At 46.2% G+C, this 12,628-nt stretch overlaps 1 protein-coding gene across 1 annotated transcript in view; it reads left to right on the forward strand.

Annotated features, from left to right (window-relative positions):
- The window catches only part of PNCK (pregnancy up-regulated nonubiquitous CaM kinase), a 79,591-nt gene that overhangs the window by 29,073 nt on the left and 37,890 nt on the right, over positions 1-12,628 (forward strand). The gene's annotated exons all lie outside the window — the stretch shown is intronic.

Genomic DNA, 12,628 nt, shown 5'->3' on the forward strand with positions numbered 1-12,628 from the left:
AAACTTTCTCCGAGTAGGACTTATTCTGATCCCTCATCCCAATACCAATCTCTCACACCACAGTGACATTCTGAAATTCCTCCACAGACAGGCAGACGTGGGCACAAGAACACACAACGCTTCACAATGTATAACGCACCTCGGCTCCTCCCTCTCGTTCCCATCAGTACAGTAAGTGACGGAATCAGGGGGCGGAGTCGAGATGCATTATACACTGATAATCGCTGTGTGTGCTGCGAGAGCAGGAATTTCGGAACATAACAGCGGTGTGAGAGATCGACAAAGGGAATGGGGGGAAGCAGCGATGGCTCTTATCGTGGCATGGGGGCCTTTTGATCCTCCAGGCTTAGAGGTCCGGTCGTAATAGCATTCCTCATAGCTACACCACTGACTGACGAAGATAGCCATGCACTTGGCTGTTTCCGTAAGCCCCGTTGAAATAAATGGAGTGGAGCTGCACCTGTGCAACCATCGATCCATTCAACCTCCACATCACTGCGAGTGGGTGCAATGACATGGGACCTCCACTCTCTGGATCGGTTGGGGGTCCAGTGAGACCCCCACTGATCAGACTTTTATCACCTATCCCATGCAAGGTAAAGAAAAGAAGACGCTGCTGTAATCTACCAATATATTATGACCGCGACTGACTGATAAAAATCATCCTTGTTTTGCCTCATTATCGAGAGCCGAAATATGAAGAGGCTTTAAAGACGCGAGTGAAGACAGTGGGAGACGTCATTAATGGAGAAGGAAAATTAATTTCTTTCAGCCAAAAATGAACAATAAAGCGGACGGATCTTATTTTTATTATCTCAAAATATTTCGTAAGTTAAAAGGGCTTTTTGGACAGACTGCGGAGCCGAGATACAGAGTGAACTTAGAATCCAACGATTTAATGAGTATATCAAAGAAGAAGGGAAGAATATCAAATATATCCAAGATATCGCTGTGTTGTTATGGAAACGGTAAAATAGAACAACACATTGGCTCAAAATGGGGAAAAAGTTTGAAAGTAGATGAAAATATAAAGGTAATATACAATAGGATAATGAAAGCTAACCAATATAGAAGAAAGTGAGATATGAAGAACGCTTCAATGAATGGACACTCTATTAGAGACCTTCACCTAGAAGCGCGTTGGACCTCCTTTGGCCTTCCGTGTGTAAACTAAATTCTTGGAGACCAGTCTCACATGTCCTAAGGCTTCATTCTTCTTCTGGTTCATGGCGCCATCATTTACTTCTAGGGCTGAGTCCTGGGGAGGAAAGGAGCCTCCCTCTCCATCCACGCAGCCTGTCACCATTTTCTTTAGTGCAGCAAGTCTAATTGTAGCAAGGGTCACCTAACTGCTACTCAGAGGGGATGCATCATTCACCCATAACTTTAGAGATGCATCCTAGCTTGTCTTAATTCTCATCCATGATACGGATAAAAATAGGACATGCGATGCTGTTTTTTCACGAGGACCAAAAAATGCATGTGCATAACCCCATAGGCTATAATGGGTCAGTGAGCTGTCCGTGAATTAACATGGACAGCACACAGACCCAATGCTGGAGGCCTTATGCTGCACTCCGGGATCACAGTCCTAATTTCTATACAGAAAAGCTTTAATCATGAAAGGGCCGTTGTCTCTAAGGGTCCATTCACAGCTGCATTAGGGCTCTGCTAGTGCTTTCTGTTTCTCTGTTACATTTTTTGGAAAGAGAAATGGAATTAAAACAAAAATAAACATTTCACATTTTTCCCCATTGATTTCAATTGGTTTTCAAAAAAAATGGAAAGCAAAGGAAGGTTTTCTGTTTGCTTCTGTTTACATAAGTTTCCATTTTAGCTGCAGATTGCACTACTTTTCCATCCATTTTTTTTGAAAACCCACTGAAATTAATGGGAAAAAGCGGTAATATTTAATTTAATTTTAATTCCATTTCTCTGTTCCAGAGAGACAGGAAACCCTAACGGAGCCCCAGTGGCGTAACTTTAAGCTTCTGGGCCCCAATGCAAAACCTGTCACAGGGCCCCCAACTGTAATGCTTTATTCATAGTACTGGGCTACCTATATGGAGAAGAGAGGCCTTATGGCCCCCTGAGGCTCCTGGGCCCGGGTGCAACCGCATCCCCTATAATCACGCTAGTGTAGTGGCGCAGAGTTAGTGGGGCCCCTCCATAATGTTATATGTCTGTCTCGTACCATTGTTTTGTCAGTGTCTTATGTGTAGTATGCATTTGGATTGTGTGTATTGCACCTCTGCAGTACTAAATGGGTTCATGTCTGGGTTATGTCTGAAAAATGTTTTGTTGGGTAAGTCATGTGACTATGTTATATATGTATATGTATGTGTTCGCAAGAATGCTTGGAGAAGTCTAGTCTGTGAGTGTGAGAGAGCAGAAGAGAGATTTCTTGCAAGAGTTAGTCTAGGCTGGTTGAGAAGTTCTGCTGAGTGAGCCACACAAACACTGGTCAGTCCATGTGAGAAGAGAATGGAGGAAGCTGAGCGATTCCCTTCTGCTTCCCCTGGGACTAGTCTACCCAGGGTATGCCAGTGCTGCCACTAAGCACTGAGTGAGAGAGAAGGTCTGCTGCTTGGTGAAAGAAAGGCACAAGTAACGTGAGTGTTGACCAGTAGAGAGTTGCCAGGAGCAAGATCACACAGATAACTCGGACTGTGGATCGACTGGAATACCCCGAGAATCCTCCCTGTCGCACCACCTTATCTTGTTGTATCTGTGCCAGCTCTGTTGCTGTAAATTGGACGTTACTTAGTTACAGTAAACAGACATTACTGACCGTTCCTGGTTTGTCCAGAACGTTTTCCCTCTGTGTGGATTACTTTATTTCATCGTCAAAATTCACTGCAGAGGACAGAACAGTGGCGTGACAAATGGACTACAAGTAACCTTCTGTTACTTTTTCCCTGTGATCTTCCCCAGCAGTAACTTGGTCGGGTCCCGAGCTACTCCCAGGGGAGGAGATGGTAGAGCCCTGTAACAAGGTCTTTCTCTACTCCGCTATCTCCTCGGCTGTGGACCCGCACCTCGGACGCTGCACTAGTGTGAAGCCCTATTGTAGGTGTGGTATGGCCCTAACAAAAGTGGGCATCCATTGTATGTTGAAAGGTGATACAGAGTTGAGTCACATTATTATGACCACCAGTTAGTATCCAGAGTAACCGTCATGTACTGCACGGACAGCAGCTAAACAAGCTGGGAGTAACTCCATAAGGTGCTGGTAGTGCAGCGACCGAGACACAAGGCACACCACTGAGAAGATGGCTGGGGCAGTTGTTAGGGAAGTCACGGTGGCACTACCAACTCCTTCCCGGAGGGATGAGTGTGACACTTGGCCAAGGAGCTGGCAGGCCTCTCAAGGCAACACTAAGGCAGCAATTACCTGAATAAATGGTGTAGTGGATGGGAAAAATCTTGTTATGGGTGATGCCACCGTTCCTTGCTCTGTAGGATATCTGACGGGAAAAATGAGAGTCCACACATAGTTAACTTGAGAAACACAAATCCTCGGAAAGGTCAACAACTGGAGCTTTACTTGCAGAAATACGTCTTGAATATACACTCACAATTCTTTGTAGGATTTCACACACCAGTGCAGGAAAGACAAGTGCAGGATGTCAGGGAGGAAGAACACAGGATGACACCGGGCCTACAGTTGAGTTATCTGTATGACTCCACTCTTGGACACACACACTCCAGAGGAGGACACGAACACTCCACTAACACTCACTTGCTGACGGTTTCAGGACACTGCAAGGCGGTGTTACGATCGTGTGGGCAAACTAAGCACAGGACCCACACGATCGTGACCAAAGAGAGACGGATACACACAGGTTTCAGGCAACTTGCCCTGTGCTACCGGGGAGGATGGCATGGCCCTACCTAAGCGGGGACATCGCCCGCAATAAAGGGCGGCCCAGTGGTCTTTGGAACTGGGCCCTAGCTGATCCTAGGAACCACGCGTCAGAACAGGAGACATACAAATGCCACATAACAGGGACAGAACAACAGGGCACACAGAGCAGAGAACACAGCACACAGCAGGCAAAATGCAACCACTAGTAACAGGTGATAAGCTATATATAAATAACAGGTATTAGTTGACATTTTGTACAAAAATGGAAGCTAGCAGGCCACTTCATGACTCCTGGTTATATTGATAGTCCCTACGCTAACCAGGAGTCCAGCTGCAACAGAACAGATCACAGGTCACGCAGGAAGCTGACACAAAACTGACAGAAAATAAACATACAAACAGACATGAACCAACAAGACACTTCACACAGATAAAACTCACAGTAAGTCTATGTGTCCTCATACAGGGGGGACAGACAGTCAGCCACCGAGCTGACATAGGGAACTGTGTCAGGGATCCACCAACTGACACACAGAGTGAGACATAAGACGTTGGGAGGCCGCACCTGTAAAGGGGAAAGAAAAAGGGAGCTGCATGTAACTGCAGACCAGGACTACAGGTGTCCAAACCATCTTTAGGGAAGCAGAGAGACAGAACAGACCTACTTGCAAACACAGATCTGAGTGGGAAAATAACAGATACATCCGAACAGTACAAGACCCCTTTAGACTGACAAGAGCTGGGTTTATATGTGCTGAAGGCTAACAGGGATTGGCTGCTGGAGAATACTACACCCAGCCAGCTCAATTAACCATCAACCACCTGTGGAGTTTTGCTGCTAGGAAGCTTAGAACTACAGATCCCAGCAGCACACGTAACAGGCGGAACCTATTTCTCTCTTCACTCGCTCTATCTCATAGGATAGGAATCCTGGAATAAGATCATCAGGGAAACCTCTCTTTTTTTTCATTCTTCACCACATCAGGGTTGAAGGTACCCCCATGTGACCGGAACGCTCTCTCCACACCCAACTGTTGAAGCAATGGAAAAACAACAACCCACATTTTCACCTTGCACTCGTATATATACTTGCATACTCACGTGATATGACAATTTGTTACAATTTCCAGACATATCCCTGACATTAACCTCTTACATGCTGCAGCTGTGCAATACACATAACTAATGACAAGGAAATTTGCAGAGTGCATCCACACTGAAGACATGACCTGTGAGACAAATACAAGACAGTAACAGAGGGGCCCGATATATGTGTTTTGGGCCCTAAAATGTGGGTTGTTGTTTTTCCATTGCTCCTTAAGGCCGCCTGCAGACTGGCGGAAATTCCGCGGCGGGATTCCCCACAGAATTTCCGCCCGTACACGCCTGCATAGGATTGCATTACAACACGCAATCCTATGAAGACAGCCGTGGTTTGTCTGCTCGAAATCCCGCGCAGAAAACAAACCGCGGCATGCTCTAATTCTGTGCGGGCTCTGCGAGCCCCACACAGAAACGTCACTTACCGGCCGCCAGCTCCGCTCTGCGCGTGTGCCGGCAGCCGGCACATGAAAGAGCCGGAGCTGCGGGAGCGGGTGAGTACGCGCTGCTCTCTGCAGGCGCTCGGGTCGGGTCCTGCTGCGAGAACTCTCGCAGCCGGATCCGACCCGGTTGTCTGCAGGCGGCCTAACACACGCTCATTGGTTGCCGAGTTCACTGAACGGACATAAATATGTGACAGCAGTCTTCGAGTGAACGTTCACTGTTATGGTCTCTCGCTGGTTTGACTAAACACTTGATGCTGCAGTGATTGTATCTTCAAAGACCAAAACCAACCAGAGACAGCAGCAGGGAGTGTTCTTTCGAAGACCAGCAGGGACTCTTTAGTTGCGTATCACCTGGAAGTATTTATGGGTTTTTGGGAACCAATCAGTGTTAAGTGGGAGGGCAAAATGTTCAAAAAAATGCAGAAGCCAATCAGCATTCGGTGGGAGGTGCAAGCTTAACAAGTGCACACCACCTTGCAAACTTGTTGACTAGTCGGTGAAAGATAACGATTACCTGTTTACCCCAGATGAGAATTAATCAACCAGTGACTATTTTAAGGTCAGCTGAAACAAGGGACTAGTAATGGAAATGATCGCTTGTCACCCTGTGGGTGGCCGTGTCTACACAGAACAATTGTTGCTTACATTTGCTCTATTCAGATGGTAGTTGTCCTGTGTAAGGTCGCCCAAAGTCTCAAGTTAAACCTTTGCTACATCTGTAACTTGTTTGTAACTAACAGGACAGTAGGCATAGTAGCTGCTATAGGGTCCCAGATTTAAAGGGGCCACCTCTATGGTAAAAATATCCTCAGGAGTAAGGGGTAGTTAGTGTTTACTCTGGATGCTGGAGAGGGGCAGAGGAGTGTAGAGCAGAAGGAGGGAGACAGCGTATGATGAAATACAGACAGACCAAGAAGGAAGGAACTCACTTGGCAATGTTGGTCATGGCTAAATAGGGCCACACTAATTTTTTCATGATCGCCACTTGCTAGCAGGGTCGGGACAAGCTACGTTGGTGCCCAAGACAGGAGTTTTAGAATATGTACACCTTAAGCCTTTGCGACATCCGAAGCTGAGGCAGGCCGCTGTGGGGGAGACCACTGGGAAAGCAAGATGGATGTTACGGGTGGCTCTGCAATCTCTCCCGGCAATGGCATGTAACAGGGCCCAGCTCGGTCACACACAGTGGAACAGGGTGCAAAAGCAGTAACAATTCTAACAATGTTGTCACGTGACGCCAGTACCTTTGGGGGATGAACTCCACTTGATGGTTTGGAAATAATTGAAATGAGTCCGCGTAGCTTTGTTGCAAACCGCAGGTACACAATTTACTAGCTTTTTTGTAAATGTATGTATTATCAGTTCAATTTACAGCAGTGCAGACTTAAAGTGCATTTATCTATATGATGCTCCAAATACTTGAATAACGCATTCAGCTCTACTTCAACGCTCTCACTCTCTTTTGGTCTAAGGTTACTCAAGGAAGAATCCCACCAGTCTAAGTTATCCGAGGGTTTGTTTCCAAAAGATTAGCTTAGCAGAAAATGGAGTAACTAGGATAGGGCAGCTTGCACTTTCCCTGACTTTTCAGGGACTTGTACAACTCACTGTTGTGTAGACAGTTCTTAGTTCCGCTTTTCCTCCACATTGCACTTGATTCTGTAGCTCTCCATTTCAGCAACATGTGCTGCAGCAGCACGGTTGCACATCTCTCTCGTACACCTCCCGATGACAACCTCCTACCTCTCTCCTAACTCCTCCATCTCTGCCACCTGTTTCTCACGCTCTTTTTTTTCTAACCACGCCTCACATCCTGTCTCACCCGGCTCATTCCTCCTCCCTCTACCAATCAGGGATTTTCTTTGGCAGCAGCCAATCCAGAGCAAGCTGTTACCGGGCAGACTAGTCTAACCCCGTGAAGAAGGGAGGGGGAGACAGGGTCCCTCCGCCATACAATACCCTCTGTGTCTCCGTAGGAGCACATTGCCAGGTATTTTAGGACTTATGCTTGCGTGACTACCCTCTAGGACCCTCCCGGCCACTACACCTTTGTTCCTGAAGCATCCAATAACATGCATGTTTTCTTCTGCTGAGCATGCATGTTATGTCCATGCATGTAATTTTCATATATGAGAGTACAGTTGCGTCCACTACATATGTGATAATATTAAGTTAGACGCAAGACTTATTTTATTTCCTAAGTTGTGTCCCATCCGAATGGAGCCCTAGACAACTACCTACTCTGCCTATCCCCTGCCCTGGCACTGCTTCATTGTAATGATAGAAGCCAATTTAAAGACACCACCTTTTTGCACCCCTCTTTGAAAGTACAATAATGGAGTGACAGTCACACTGATTACAGTGATATGTTTGCTCTGTGGATCGTTGCAGTAGTCTCAGTGTGTCGCCCCACCATAACTCCCAGACAACATGCCCGTTCTCTTGAGGGTTATATTCGACTCTGATCTCTCTTTTACCCCCTACATCCAATCTCTGTCCCGAACATGTCAGCTGCACCTCAAGAACATCGCAAGCATCTGCCCTTTTCTCACTGTAGACACACTAAAAACGCTCACTTTTGCCCTCATCCACTCACGGCTCGATTATTGCAACTCGCTGCTGATCGGCCTCCCCTGCACCAGACTCTACCCCCTCCAATCCATCCTGAATGCGGCAGCCAGGCTCATCTTCCTGTCCAGCCGGTACTCAGACACCTCTGCCCTGTGCTGATCACTGCACTAACTGCCCGTCAAATACAGAATTCAATTAAAAATCACTACCTTAATTCATAAAGTTTTCCACAGCGCAGCACCACCCTATATTGCCTCCCTCACCTAACCACCTAGTCTGCACGCTCTACTCCGCTAGCGAAATCAGATTGATTGCCCATTTAACTTGAACCTCTGATTCCCACCTCCAAGACTTCTCCAGAGCAGCACCAGTCCTCTGGAACACACTACCCAAAACTATCCAGGCAATCACTGACACAGACAACTGCCAGCGTGCCCTAAAAATGCACCTCTTCAGGGAGACATACCGTATCCCCTAAACCAAGCCCTTCTGTACTCCGCCTGATAACATGCTCCCTTTCCTACTGACTGCATTCCCTGCTAGCCGTAATCAACTGCCCCCCTGCAGTCATACCAATTCAGCCATTATACAGCCTGACCATTGTCTATGTGTACAGCATCCCTCACTCTCCACCTTGCCATACCGGGCACATCTCCAGCCCCTATACCTTCCATATCACCCCATTATCTGCAGTATGTAAGCTCGTTGGAGCAGGACCCTCACCCCCACTGTCTCCATCAACTGATTACTACATGTAATCATGGTTTTGTTTCTGTTCCTCCCATTTTGTAAGCTCTGCGGAACATGTTGGCACTATATAAATAAAGATTATTATTAGTTTTGGAGAAAATTACATTTAATTAGTAGCAGCAAATACATAGAGGATTACTTAAAGTAGTCCTGGATATTGATGAGCTGCAGGCTAGCTACACCCACCCCACCCTCCAGCCAATGATTAACTGCTACCTTCTGATTACTCTGCATGGAGAGAGAGGGCTGCCAATCATTGGCTGGACAGCGGGATGGGTGGGGTAAGATGCAGCTCATGAATATACAGGACTACTTCTGGGTGCTACTAATTAAATGCAAGTTTCTCCAAAAGTACTGCACAGATCCACACAGCAGACATATCACTGTAATCAGTGTGACAGGCACTACCTTGTGGTGCTCTCAGTGAGGGCGGCAAAAGATGGTGATAGAGTTTCAATTTTTGACTAAACTCGTTTTTATTTTTTTTTTTTACAAAACTGAAAATTGGTAAAAACTGAAAAATAAATAAATTTTAAAAAATTGCAGTCTTGATTGATTTGTACTTTTTATTTCTCGAGGTCTTTTCTTTATAAGATAAATATCTGCCTAGATGTTCCTTGCTACCGCTCAGATATGTTTTTTCATGTTTCGCCTGCTGTCTTAATTATCTGTTCTGCCCACGATGTGTCACGGGAGGGAAGGCAGGCCAGTCATGCGTGCTTAGCTACTGTACCAGACATTTACTGTATCGTGAGGCCGCTGCGATCACGGAAATCAGCAGGATCCTGGATGTAGAACGTTGTAGCTTTCCTTCCTCCAGCTGATTAATCCAATATCTTCTCCTCCTCCGCTTTATTTGCCTGCCATCATGTCAGCCCGGCTGGGTGCTGTTGTCACTGCCCTCTTCTTCCTACGCAGTGCCATCGTCCGTGGGAGATGATGCCAGCCTTCCTCTGCTAATGAGAAGGACTGCTAGTTAGTGAGCTGGGGATATGTTGTGCGTAGGCTTGGGAGCATAGTACAGTGAGTGGGTGGATGTCCCTTCAGAAGAGCACAAAGTCACAAGTAAGAAGCGAAGAAGCAGTGTGAAACAATTACCGGGGAATGGCAGTGATTGGGGCGCTAATACCTACTGGCTGGATTCCGTTTCATGCGTTATGTAATAAGAAGATACAAGTACAATGTTCCTGAAGACGTGATGCAGACCCTTGAAGAATGTTTAGAAGTGTTTTTCGAACTGGCCGTAGACTTTTTGTTAAGCAGTACTAGATGTTTTTGTGGTCAGCTCATAATCTCTATCCCATCAACTAGACAACTACAACTGCAATTTATGGTTTTCAAGGATTTTTTTATGTTGGATCTGAGTATCTTGCGCTTCTTAGGTGCCCAGGGCCAATGGGCACAACCTCTGCATTAAAGACCAATACATAAGAGAACTAAGGAAGGGAGGTGGGGGGGACATTATTGAAATCCTAACAATGAGTACCAAGAGAAATTGCCCGGTCCCTACTTTCCAATTAGCCACATACAGTATATACTTCAATATTAAAAGGGTTTCTGGGACCAAACAGCTAACGCTCAAATACCTAGAACTGCAAAAATTTACTCATGCTGTTCCAAAAACAGTACTGATTTCGCTATAACGGCGCAGCTGAGGTCACATGGTGCTGCCGCATTGGCATTTATTGGTTGCGCTGCTCAGGCTTCCGTCCCATGGTCATCAAATGCCTAGGCTTCCTTCTAGCCTGTTCATTGTTCAGAGTGTCATTCTCTGTGTAACTTCCTGGTGGTTAGTGGTGCTTTTAGTGTTAACTCTCTGGTTGTTGTTGGTAGAGCCAATGTTAACTTCCTGCTGGTTAGTCAAAGGTACAGTTAGTATTAATTCCCTGGTAGTCAGTAGTGAAATCAGCGTAAATTCTCTGGTAGTCAGTGGTGCAGTCAGTGTTATCTCCCTGGTGATGAGTGGTATAGTCAAAGTTAGTTCCCTGGTGGTCAGTGGTACAGTCAAAGTTAATTCCCTGGAGATTCAGTCAGTGTTTTTTACCTGCTGGTCAGTGGTACAGTCAAAGTTAGTTCCCTGGTAGTCAGTTGTGTAGTCACTTTTATCTCCCTGGTGGTCAGTGGTACAGTCAGCATTAATTCCCTGGTGGTCAGTGGCACAGTCTGTGTTAATTCACTGGTGATCAGTACTATAGTCAAAGTTAATTCCCTGGTGGTCAATGGTTCAGTCAATGTTATCTCCCTGCTGGTCAGTGGTACAATCAAAGTTAGTTCCCTGGTGGTCAGTTGTACAGTCAGTTTTATCTCCCTAGTGGTAAGTGATACAGTCAGCATTAATTCCCTGGTGGTCAATGGTATAGTCAGCATTAATTACCTGGTGGTCAATGGTACAGTCAGCATTAATTCCCTGGTGGTCAATGGTACAGTCAGCATTAATTCCCTGGTGGTCAGTGCTGCAATCACAGTTAACTCCCTTGTTGTCAGTGGTGCAGTCGTAGTTAATTGTCTGGTGGGTGGTGGTACAATCAACATTCAAGCATGTAAGGGGAAGAACATTCAGTGCATCTAATACCTGGTGGTCAGTCATATGGCCAGTCTCTGGTGGTCAGTCATATGGCCAGTCCCTGGTGGTCAGGTATACAATCTGCAGATCTCCACTAGTAGTTTTTCTACTCTTCTGTACTACAATGTGTTAAATCTATGTGCAGTGTAGAGTCTGGTTGTGTGCTTTTCATCACAGAGGTAATGGAAGGCCTGTTCCGGCTGGAAAGGCATAGTGTGATTATCTGTCTACTGCTCTGGTGCTGATGGATAGAAGTGGGAGCTGCTGTCACCGAGGAGGTATTACGCTCTAAAGTCATGGCAGTATATGGATGATAATCATGGCACATAACTTATAGGCTGCGATAATTACCACCAGAGATGGATGAAATGTGCTTCACAGTTGCATCTATTCATCCATCAGACCTCTTGTTGAAATGATGACGGTCTCAGTCATCCACCGCTGAGTAGATGGAGCTAATGGAAATCATTATTTATCACTTAACACATAGTAATGGAGTATCAGCCACGGGAAATAAGCTTTAAACCAAAATTACTAGACTCTGTATTCTAAAGATGGTAATAGATGTCCCAATTTCTAGAATTACTCCTTGATAAACCTTCTTTAGAGTCTTACACCACCAGGTCTATTTAAGACATTAGTAGGCCCAGTGCAGAGCCTTGAGGAATGGTCCAGATTGCTAGTTTAAGAGGACCCACAGCCAGGATACCTCAGGCAGGACCGAAGATCGACCCACCATGCCCAAGGGGATTGCCGGGGTTTCCGCAGTCACAGTCCGGGAAGTCACCGTTTTAGGGAACCGATGGGAGAACTTCCGGTCACATGCTTTCCTCACTCCTTGGCCTTGCTGTATGGTGTCAAGAAGAGGCAACCACATGGTTATAGCAACTTTATTTGTTCAACTCAGATGGAAAACCGTTTCTCCCAGTGCCGGACTTGATTTCAGACTTGATTTCGGGATGGTGCTGAATGGCCTGAGGAACTAGTCACCTTCGAGCCCTATTGAGATGTTCCTCTTGATCTGATGTTGGGCCCAGTGAGCATCTGCTTGCTCCTCTGGCTCACACCTCTACATTTTAGGGATACCCTTTTTTTAGAAATCATGCATTGCCGTCCATCAAAGCATCAGCACTTGGGGAACATAAACTTCTGAAGTTGCAGTGCTCATTAGGACATGGCCACCATAACAGGGTGAAGTTGGGCCAGGTGGATTTCATGCAGTATGGTAAATCAGGCGCAAGGTCTTTGCAAGTGGCAATCAGTCAAGGGATAAAAAACAGGCTGAGGTCAGCCCAGGCAGAGTTCTGGAAAGCTGGGGATGCAGGCAAG

This window comes from Eleutherodactylus coqui, chromosome 10, assembly GCF_035609145.1.
Source record: "Eleutherodactylus coqui strain aEleCoq1 chromosome 10, aEleCoq1.hap1, whole genome shotgun sequence".
Classification (NCBI taxonomy): Eukaryota; Metazoa; Chordata; class Amphibia; order Anura; family Eleutherodactylidae; genus Eleutherodactylus; species Eleutherodactylus coqui.